This window comes from Mesoplodon densirostris, chromosome 14, assembly GCF_025265405.1.
Source record: "Mesoplodon densirostris isolate mMesDen1 chromosome 14, mMesDen1 primary haplotype, whole genome shotgun sequence".
Taxonomy (NCBI): domain Eukaryota; kingdom Metazoa; phylum Chordata; class Mammalia; order Artiodactyla; family Ziphiidae; genus Mesoplodon; species Mesoplodon densirostris.
The window spans coordinates 90,403,322-90,414,142 of NC_082674.1; positions in this window are offsets into that span (position 1 = coordinate 90,403,322).

Here is a 10,821-nt window from a genome sequence, read left to right on the forward strand (position 1 = left end):
GCCCAGATTCTCTTTTTATCTCCCAGGAATTTTTAATGAACGTTGCCGGAGACGAACACCTCCTCTGCCTTTTGTCCTGTACCTCATTCTTGGGGTGCTGAGAGTGCAGACCCCTCTTTTGTAACTGCTTCATGCTGAGTTGGGAGCCCTCATACCCGGGGGGAGGGGCAAAATTTCTCCCGAGCACCCTCCAGGTGCGGTTGATTGTCCCAAGGCCTCCTGCCTCACTGCTCGTCCGCCTGAGCACCAGCATTGGAAGAGTTATAGATTCTAATGACCTTTAAGGGTCCAGGAAAGAGATGCACAGAGATGCTGCAGTGGCAGGTTTCACCCCACCCCACATTTGTTCGGCGACCTTAGGCTGACGTTTTTTGCCAGCCTAGATGCTCTGACCAGTAGTCTGTGCTTTCTTTAATTAGGTCCCTGAATTAATGTACAAACAGCACCATGTGTCAGAGCCCTTTCCGCTCAACTCCCAGACAGTCCAGGGTCAGTGGTGATCCAGGACCATGATGTGCACTGAGTCAACGCCCTTTAGAAGTAGCCAGCAGTCCAGCCGGTCATATTGGCCACCATCACCGCGGTGTCTGTAGGGTTTTCTATGGAGAAAGCGTGATATACATTTCCCCCGCCAAGCTTATTAGCTCCCCTCTGCGTGCAGTAAGTCCTGCAAGCAGTAAGTAGTCTGCTCTTTCGGGGCACAGTCTTGTTGTTTTCTGAGAGAAACTCCAGGTCAAGTGATGGTCACACGAGTCATCTTGGGGGCCCATTGCCCCCGTTTGTGTCCCTGGAGGTTGGAGTTGGAGGGCCTCCTCACTCGAGGTCAGTGTGTCCACAGAGTGACCCCTGCAATGTCAGGGCATGATGGGTGGTTAGGATCACCACGTGGGGTCCTTTTCCCTTAGGAGGGAGCTGGCCTTGCGGGCTGCTGATTTCCAGCTTTTTAGATACCCCAGTATCCTGGCCTGATGGGGCGGTGGGCAAAGCCCTTGGTGACCATAGTTTATCATACCTGAAGGGCATTCTTGTGTTGCTCCATTTCAAGTGGTTCCAGGTTTTGCACTAAGGCTCCCAGGGCGATTAACCTTTGACCGGGTATGTAAAGGTCAAAGGGTTTAGTTAAATTAGGGAGTTCCTGGGCAAGGGTCTGAATTGACTGCTCTTTCCATTCTTGAAAGGCTGCTTCTGGATTCTATTCAAAAGGATCATCATCTTTTCGTGTCAGTGTTTCATGTAGAGGCCCAGCTATTAGACTGTAGTTAGGGATCCAGATGCAGAAAACCTTGGCCTCCCCAGGAACCCCTAAACTGTCTTCTAGTTTTAGAAGAGGTAAGGCTGCAAATGGCTTCTTCCCTATCCTGGGATGTGTTTCTCTGAATATCTGTGAGAATGAAGCCCAGGCATGTCACCTTAGCCTGGGATATTTGAGCCTTTTTCTTGGACACCTTCTATCCTTTCTTGGCTAGGTAGTTCAGAGGCGTCTTTAGTAGGCCTGGCGATCAGAATGTCATCTGCATATTGAAGGAGGGTTCCCTTTTACAGAGGTAGAACTTTTAGGTCTTTAGAGAACATTTCCCCAATGATGGTGTGGGGATTTTTGAACCATTGGGGCAGGACGGCCCAGCATTATTGCTTTTGTTGCATGTTGTGGCCTGCCAGTCACAAGCCAAAAATTCTTGTGACTCTGAGATGAATGGAATACATAAGAAGGCATCATTGAAGTCTAATACAGAATGCCATGGCCTGGTGGATGGTAGAATGACCAGCAGTGTGTAGGTACTGGCTGTATATCCTTGGTGGCTTCACTGACTGTCCTGATATCCTTTACCGGGTCTCCAGCAGCCCATGGGGCTCTCGTGGTCAGGCCAATCCCAGGATATGGAGCTCACCTGGGCTGCACCCCCCACCCCACAGCCCACGGGGCTCTCGTGGTCAAGTCCCTCCCAGTGTATGGAGCTCACCTGTGCAGTTACCCAGCAGCCCATGGGGCTCACATAGTCAGGCCCTTCCCAGGATACGGAGCTCCCCTGGGCAGGTAACCAGGCAGGGCTGGACACACAGAAACCGTGCACATAGCCCAACTTGCAGAGAACCCCCAGCTCACCTGTTGCTCACAGCTGACACAGAACACCTCAGAGCAAGACTTGAACTAACAAACAGCAGCTCTGACAGGTCTGTGACCCTGGCTATCACTCTGTGCAGCCTCTCTCTGCCTGGTCTTCCAGACACTTCCACTGCAGCCAGGGCACCAGGCCTCTGTCTCCACCCACCATCACTCCTCTCCCTGACTCCTGGGTTCCTCTCATTAGGATAGGGTCTTCTTGAATTTGTTTTCCACTCATGGACCAGATAAAATGATAAGAAAACAAGCCACAGCTGCAGCCCCTTGTCTATCCTGACTCTCAAGAGCCCACACGTGTTCCTTGGGCCTGGCCCGTTTAACAAGGTTCATTTTCTGCAACTGGGAGCCCCTGAGGGGTGAGGATTGGCTGATTTGGGCAGCCTGACACTGCCTGCCGGCCCTCCCCAGGTGTGCCTGGTTGAGGTCAATATAAACAGCGCTCCAGGCAGCAATAGCCCCTGAAGCTGTGCCTGACTCCATATTCTCTGCCCCGTCAGCAGTGTCGGGGCTGTGCTGGTGGGAGGGAGTGAGGGGCCACGGTTTTGTGGGGGGCCCGGTGTGAGTGGTGCTCTGCTGGCTTTTCTGCAGGATTTTCCAGGCTGCCACCTGTAAAGAAGAGGATGTGTCACCCATACCTTCCGCTGGAATATCTCTCCGGCCAGTGGTGAGGAAGGAAAAAAGCAGTGGGGGCCGGGACAGGAGGGGTATCTCAGGTAGGGCAATAGAAAGCTTCCAGAAGAGCGCCCGGGGCCAGGACCATCCTGGCTGGCCTGCAGGCACCAAGTTGGCCTGCGTGCTGTCGCTGGTGTGGCTCCAGGGCCCTTCCTCTAGGCTTTCAAGCCCTTGTACATATTCAGGTGTTTTACCTGGGAAGGGTGGGAACAGTTCAGCAGCAGCTGGCCTGGGGCTCAGCTCACGTTTACTCACAGATGCCTCAGCACGGTCCCCCAGCTTTGCAATGAGGACGCTCCTTGAATGGGGGGTGGGTTGCTGGCTGTATGGGAGGTGATTCCCCACCTCTGACCAATTTCAGAATTGTTTACCGCTGGAGCAAGTGCCCTGATAGGGTTTCCCTCTGTATAACTGGTGGGTTCAGCATTTTTTTTTCTTTTATGGTTCAAGTTAGATTTGATTCCTCTTTTATGTATTGATAGATATAAGCATGGAAATAATTCATTCCTATAAATACATCTGTGTGAAGGGAAGAACTTTTTTCTGTTTTATTTTAAAATTTTATTTTTTTAAATTTTGAAATTTAATTTTATTTATTTTTTTTATACAGCAGGTTATTATTAGTTATGTATTTTATGCATATACATGTATACAGGTCAATCCCAATCTCCCAACTCATCCCACCACCACCCCCCCATGGCTTCCCACACTTGGTGTCCATACATTTGTTCTCTACCTCTGTGTCTCTATTTCTTCCCTGCAAACCAGTTCATCTGTACCATTTTTTAGGTTCCACATATATGCATTAATATACAATATTTGTTTTCCTCTTTCTGACTTACTTCATTCTGTATGACAGTCTCTAGATCCATCGATGTCTCTACAAATGACCCAGTTTCATTCCTTTTTATGGCTGAGTAATATTCCATTTTATATATGTACCACATCTTTATCCATTCATCTGTCTGTGGGCATTTAGGTTGCTTGCATTACCTGGCTATTGTAAATAGTGCTGCAATGAACATTGTGGTGAATGTGCCTTTTTGATTTATGGTTTTCTCTGGGTATATGCCCAGAAGTGGGATTGCTGGATCAGATGGTAATTCTATTTCTAGTTTTTTTAAGGAAACTCCATACTCTTCTCCATAGTGACTGTATCAATTTACATCCCCACCAATAGTGGAAGAGGGCTCCTTTTGTCCACACCCTCCCCAGAATTTGTTGTTTGTAGATTTTCTGAGGATGCCGATTCTAACAGGTGTGAGGTGATACCTCATTGTAGTTTTGATTTGCATTTCTCTAATAATTAGTGCTGTTGAGCAGCTTTTCATGTGCGTCTTGGCCATCTCTGTGTCTTCTTTGAAGAAACGTCTCTTTAGATCATCTGCCCATTTTTGTATTGGGTTGTTTGTTTTTTTAATATTAAGCTGCATGTGCTGTTTATATATATTGGAGATTAAACCTTTGTCCATTGATTTGTTTGCAACGATTTTCGCCCATTCTGAGGGATGCCTTTTTCCATTCCCGATTTTTTAACAAAAAAGGAAAGAAAGAAAAAGAAGCAGAACACTAATGTGCGTAAAATATGCCTTTGGAAATGGTCGTTTTGAAATATGGACGTCCTTTGAATTTTTTGGTCGATATGTGACCCCAGGATTTGTTTTCAGGGCAGGTGTCATTTACAGGCCTGCAATGATTTTGAATATCAACTGACCATTAGCGCTGGGATTAAAGCTGCTGTTGCGTGAAACGGCCACAAGGTGGCAGCAGTCCTTCCTTACCAAATCTGGTTACTAGGGCAACAGAGCCTCAATGGAAGTCGTGTTCTAGATTGGAATTTAGAATGGAATGTGCCAGGAGAAAGCACCTCAAGTTTGTCTCACTACTTCTTGTTCGTGTTTTTAATTTTTTTATTTTATTTTCTATTACAGCAAGTTTGATTACAATGTTTGGCTTGTTGTAGGTGTGGAAGATGTGGATCTTTTACACATATACAGATGTCTGTTCTTCCTGGGATCCTTTTCCCATGTACGTTAGGACAGAATGTTGAGTAGTCTTCTCTTGGTATTCCGTAGGTCTTTGGTGATTATATATGTCACCTGTGTTTGATTATGTCTGTTAACCCCGATATCGTAATGAAACCAATCCTCACACCTTTCCATTGGTGAACCATAAGTTTGTTTAATGAATCTGTGATTGCCCTTCTCCGTGGAAATATCTGCCCTGGTATCCATTTTTAGGTAATACCTATAAGTGATATGATACGATATGTGTCTTTCACTTTCTGACTTACTCCAAGCCACGTGATTACCTCTAGACTCATCTACGGGGCTGCAAATGGCATTGTGTCCTTTTTTTCCTTGGCTTCTATTCTGCCTTAGCGAGGTCCATTTTCAACAATGTGATTCCCTGAGGGTTGTGGATTAGCTGACCTGGGCAGCCTTACCCTGCCGGCCGGCCCTCCCCAGGTGTGCCTGGTTGAGGTCAATATAAACAGCGCTCCAGGCAGCAATAGCCCCTGAAGTTGTGCCTGACTCCATATTCTCTGCCCCGTCAGCAGTCTCGGGGCTGTGCTGGTGGGAGGGAGTGAGGGGCCAAGGCTTTGTTGGTGGCCCAGTGTGAGTGGGGCTCTGCTGGCCTTTCTGCAGGAGTTGCCAGGCTGCCACCTGTAAAGAAGAGGATGTGTCACCCATACCTTCCGATGGAATTTCTCTCCGGACAGAGGTGAGGAAGGATAAAAGCAGTGGGGGCCGGGACAGGAGGGGTATCTCAGGTAGGGCAATAGAAAGCTTCCAGAAGAGCGCCCGGGGCCAGGACCATCCTGGCTGGCCTGCAGGCATCAAGTTGGCCTGCGTGCTGTCGCTGGTGTGGCTCCACGGCCCTTCCTCTAGGCTTTCAAGCCCTTGTACATATTCAGGTGTTTTACCTGGGAAGGGTGGGAACAGTTCAGCAGCAGCTGGCCTGGGGCTCAGCTCACGTTTACTCACAGATGCCTCAGCACGGTCCCCCAGCTTTGCAATGAGGACGCTCCTTGCATGGGGGGTGGGTTGCTGGCTGTATGGGAGGTGATTCCCCACCTCTGACCAATTTCAGAATTGTTTACCGCTGGAGCAAGTGCCCTGATAGGGTTTCCCTCTGTATAACTGGTGGGTTCAGCATTTTTTTTTCTTTTATGGTTCAAGTTAGATTTGATTCCTCTTTTATGTATTTATAGATATAAGCATGGAAATAATTCATTCCTATAAATACATCTGTGTGAAGGGAAGAACTTTTTTCTGTTTTATTTTAAAATTTTATTTTTTTAAATTTTGAAATTTAATTTTATTTATTTTTTTATACAGCAGGTTATTATTAGTTATGTATTTTATGCATATACATGTATACAGGTCAATCCCAATCTCCCAACTCATCCCACCACCACCCCCCCATGGCTTCCCACACTTGGTGTCCATACGTTTGTTCTCTACCTCTGTGTCTCTATTTCTTCCCTGCAAACCAGTTCATCTGTACCATTTTTTAGGTTCCACATATATGCATTAATATACAATATTTGTTTTCCTCTTTCTGACTTACTTCATTCTGTATGACTGTCTCTAGATCCATCGATGTCTCTACAAATGACCCAGGTTCATTCCTTTTTATGGCTGAGTAATATTCCATTTTATATATGTACCACATCTTTATCCATTCATCTGTCTGTGGGCATTTAGGTTGCTTGCATTACCTGGCTATTGTAAATAGTGCTGCAATGAACATTGTGGTGAATGTGCCTTTTTGATTTATGGTTTTCTCTGGGTATATGCCCAGAAGTGGGATTGCTGGATCAGATGGTAATTCTATTTCTAGTTTTTTTAAGGAAACTCCATACTCTTCTCCATAGTGACTGTATCAATTTACATCCCCACCAATAGTGGAAGAGGGCTCCTTTTGTCCACAACATCCCCAGAATTTGTTGTTTGTAGATTTTCTGAGGATGCCAATTCTAACAGGTGTGAGGTGATACCTCATTGTAGTTTTGATTTGCATTTCTCTAATAATTAGTGCTGTTGAGCAGCTTTTCATGTGCGTCTTGGCCATCTCTGTGTCTTCTTTGAAGAAACGTCTCTTTAGATCTTCTGCCCATTTTTGTATTGGGTTGTTTGTTTTTTTAATATTAAGCTGCATGAGCTGTTTATATATATATTGGAATTTAAACCTTTGTCCATTGATTCATTTGCAACGATTTTCGCCCATTCTGAGGGATGCCTTTTTCCATTCCCGTTCTTTTAACAAAAAAGGAAAGAAAGAAAAAGAAGCAGAACACTAATGTGCGTAAAATATGCCTTTGGAAATGGTCGTTTTGAAATATGGACGTCCTTTGAATTTTTTGGTCGATATGTGACCCCAGGATTTGTTTTCAGGGCAGGTGTCATTTACAGGCCTGCAATGATTTTGAATATCAACTGACCATTAGCGCTGGGATTAAAGCTGCTGTTGCGTGAAACGGCCACAAGGTGGCAGCAGTTCTCCCTTACCAAATCTGGTTACTAGGGCAACAGAGCCTCAATGGAAGTCGTGTTCTAGATTGGAATTTAGAATGGAATGTGCCAGGAGAAAGCCCCTCATGTTTGTCTCACTACTTCTTGTTCGTGTTTTTAATTTTTTTTTTATTTTCTATTACAGCAAGTTTGATTACAATGTTTGGCTTGTTGTAGGTGTGGAAGATGTGGTTCTTTTACACACATACAGATGTCTGTTCTTCCTGGGATCCTTTTCCCATGTACGTTAGGACAGAATGTTGAGTCGTCTTCTCTTGGTATTCCGTAGGTCTTTGGTGAATATATATGTCACCTGTGTTTGATTATGTCTGTTAACCCCGATATCGTAATGAAACCAATCCTCACACCTTTCCATTGGTGAACCATAAGTTTGTTTAATGAATCTGTGATTGCCCTTCTCCGTGGAAATATCTGCCCTGGTATCCATTTTTAGGTAATACCTATAAGTGATATGATACGATATGTGTCTTTCACTTTCTGACTTACTCCAAGCCACGTGATTACCTCTAGACTCATCTACGGGGCTGCAAATGGCATTGTGTCCTTTTTTTCCTTGGCTTCTATTCTGCCTTAGCGAGGTCCATTTTCAACCATGTGATTCCCTGAGGGTTGTGGATTAGCTGACCTGGGCAGCCTCACACTGCCGGCCGGCCCTCCCCAGGTGTGCCTGGTTGAGGTCAATATAAACAGCGCTCCAGGCAGCAATAGCCCCTGAAGTTGTGCCTGACTCCATATTCTCTGCCCCGTCAGCAGTCTCGGGGCTTTGCTGGTGGGAGGGAGTGAGGGGCCAAGGCTTTGTTGGTGGCCCGGTGTGAGAGGGGATCTGCTGGCCTTTCTGTAGTAGTTGCCAGACTGCCACCTGTAAAGAAGAGGATGTGTCACCCATAACTTCCGATGGAATTTCTCTTCGGACAGAGTTGAGGAAGGAAAAAAGCAGTGGGGGCCGGGACAGGAGGGGTATCTCAGGCAGGGCAATAGAAAGCTTCCAGAAGAGCGCCCGGGGCCAGGACCATCCTGACTGGCCTGCAGGCACCAAGTTGGCCTGCGTGTTGTCGCTGGTGTGGCTCCACGGCCCTTCCTCTAGGCTTTCAAGCCCTTGTACATATTCAGGGGTTTTACCTGGGAAGGGTGGGGACAGTTCAGCAGCAGCTGGCCTTGGGCTCAGCTCACGTTTACTCACAGATGCCTCAGCATGGTCCCCCAGCTTTGCAATGAGGAATATCCTTGCGTGGGGGGTGGGTTACTGGCTGTATGGGTGATGATTCCCCACCTCTGACCAATTTCAGAATTGTTTACCGCTGGAGCAAGTGCACTGATAGGGTTTTCCTCTGTATACCTGGTGGGTTCAGCTTTTTTTTTCTTTTATGGTTCACGTTAGATTTTATTCCTCTTTTATGTATTGATAGATATAAGCATGGAAATAATTCATTCCTATAAATACATCTGTGTGAAGGGAAGAACTTTTTTCTGTTTTATTTTTAAATTTTATTTTTTAAAATTTTGAAATTTAATTTTATTTATTTTTTTATAGAGCAGGTTATTATTAGTTATGTATTTTATGCATATACATGTATACAGGTCAATCCCCATCTCCCAACTCATCCCACCACCACCACCCCATGGCTTCCCACACTTGGTGTCCATACGTTTGTTCTCTTCCTCTGTGTCTCTATTTCTTCCCTGCAAACCAGTTCATCTGTACCATTTTTTAGGTTCCACATATATGCATTAATATACAATATTTGTTTTCCTCTTTCTGACTTACTTCATTCTGTATGACAGTCTCTATATCCATCGATGTCTCTACAAATGACCCAGTTTCATTCCTTTTTATGGCTGAGTAATATTCCATTTTATATATGTACCACATCTTTATCCATTCATCTGTCTGTGGGCATTTAGGTTGCTTGCATTACCTGGCTATTGTAAATAGTGCTGCAATGAGCATTGTGGTGAATGTGCCTTTTTGATTTATGGTTTTCTCTGGGTATATACCCAGAAGTGGGATTGCTGGATCAGATGGTAATTCTATTTCTAGTTTTTTTAAGGAAACTCCATACTGTTCTCTATAGTGTCTGTATCAATTTACATTCCCACCAATAGTGGAAGAGGGCTCCTTTTGTCCTCACCTTCCCCAGAATTTGTTGTTTGTAGATTTTCTGAGGATGCGGATTGTAACAGGTGTGAGGTGATACCTCAATGTAGTTTTGATTTGCATTTCTCTAATAATTAGTGCTGTTGAGCAGCTTTTGATGTGCGTCTTGGCCATCTCTGTGTCTTCTTTGAAGAAACGTCTCTTTAGATCTTCTTCCCATTTTTCTATTGAGTTGTTTGTTTTTTTAATATTAAGCTGCATGAGCTGTTTATATATATTGGAGATTAAACCTTTGTCCATTGATTTGTTTGCAACGATTTTCGCCCATTCTGAGGGATGCCTTTTTCCATTCCCGTTTTTTTAACAAAAAAGGAAAGAAAGAAAAAGAAGCAGAACACTAATGTGCGTAAAATATGCCTTTTGAAACGGTCGTTTTGAAATGTGGACGTCCTTTGAATTTTTTGGTCGATATGTGACCCCAGGATTTGTTTTCAGGGCAGGTGTCATTTACAGGCCTGCAATGATTTTGAATATCAACGGACCATTAGGGCTGGGATTAAAGCTGCTGTTGTGTGAAATGGCCACAAGGTGGCAGCCGTTCTCCATTACCAAATCTGGTTACTAGGGCAACAGAGCCTCAAAGGAAGTCGTGTTCTAGATTGGAATTTAGAATGGAAAGTGCCAGGAAAAAGCCCCTCAGGTTTGTCTCACTGCTTCTTGTTCGTGTTTTTCATTTAATTTTTTTATTTTTTATTACAGCTGGTGGCGGGTTTCCGTTCAGGGGTAGGGTTAGGGTTAGGGAACGGCAAGGCTTAGGGCTCAGGTGAGGGTACGGAAACGTGGGAGAGTCAGGCTATGTGCTGACGCACGGGTCAGTGCTGGGCTACGGGCCAGGAGTAGGGTACCGCTTACGGTAAGGTGTAGGGCTGGTGGCGGGTTTCCGTTACGGGCTAGGGTTAGATTTAGGGAACGGCAAGGCCTAGGGCACAGGTGAGGGTACAGAAACGTTGGATAGTCAGGCTACGTGCTGACGCAGGAATCAGTGCCGGCGTATGGGCCAGGATTAGGGTACGGCGTAGGGTAAGGCGTAGGGCTGGTGGCGGGTTTCCGTTCCGGGCTAGGGTTAGGGTTAGGGAACGGCAAGGCTTAGGGCACAGGTGAGGGTACGGAAACGTGGGAGGGTCAGGCTACGTGCTGATGCACGGGTCAGTGCCAGCGTACAGGCCAGGAGTAGTGTACGGCGTAGGGTAAGGCGTAGGGCTGGTGGCGGGTTTCTGTTCCTGACTAGGGTTAGGGTTAGGGAAAGGCAAGTCTTAGGGCACAGGTGAGGGTACGGAAACGTGGGAGGGTCAGGCTACGTGCTGACGCACGGGTCAGTGCCAGCGTATGGGCCA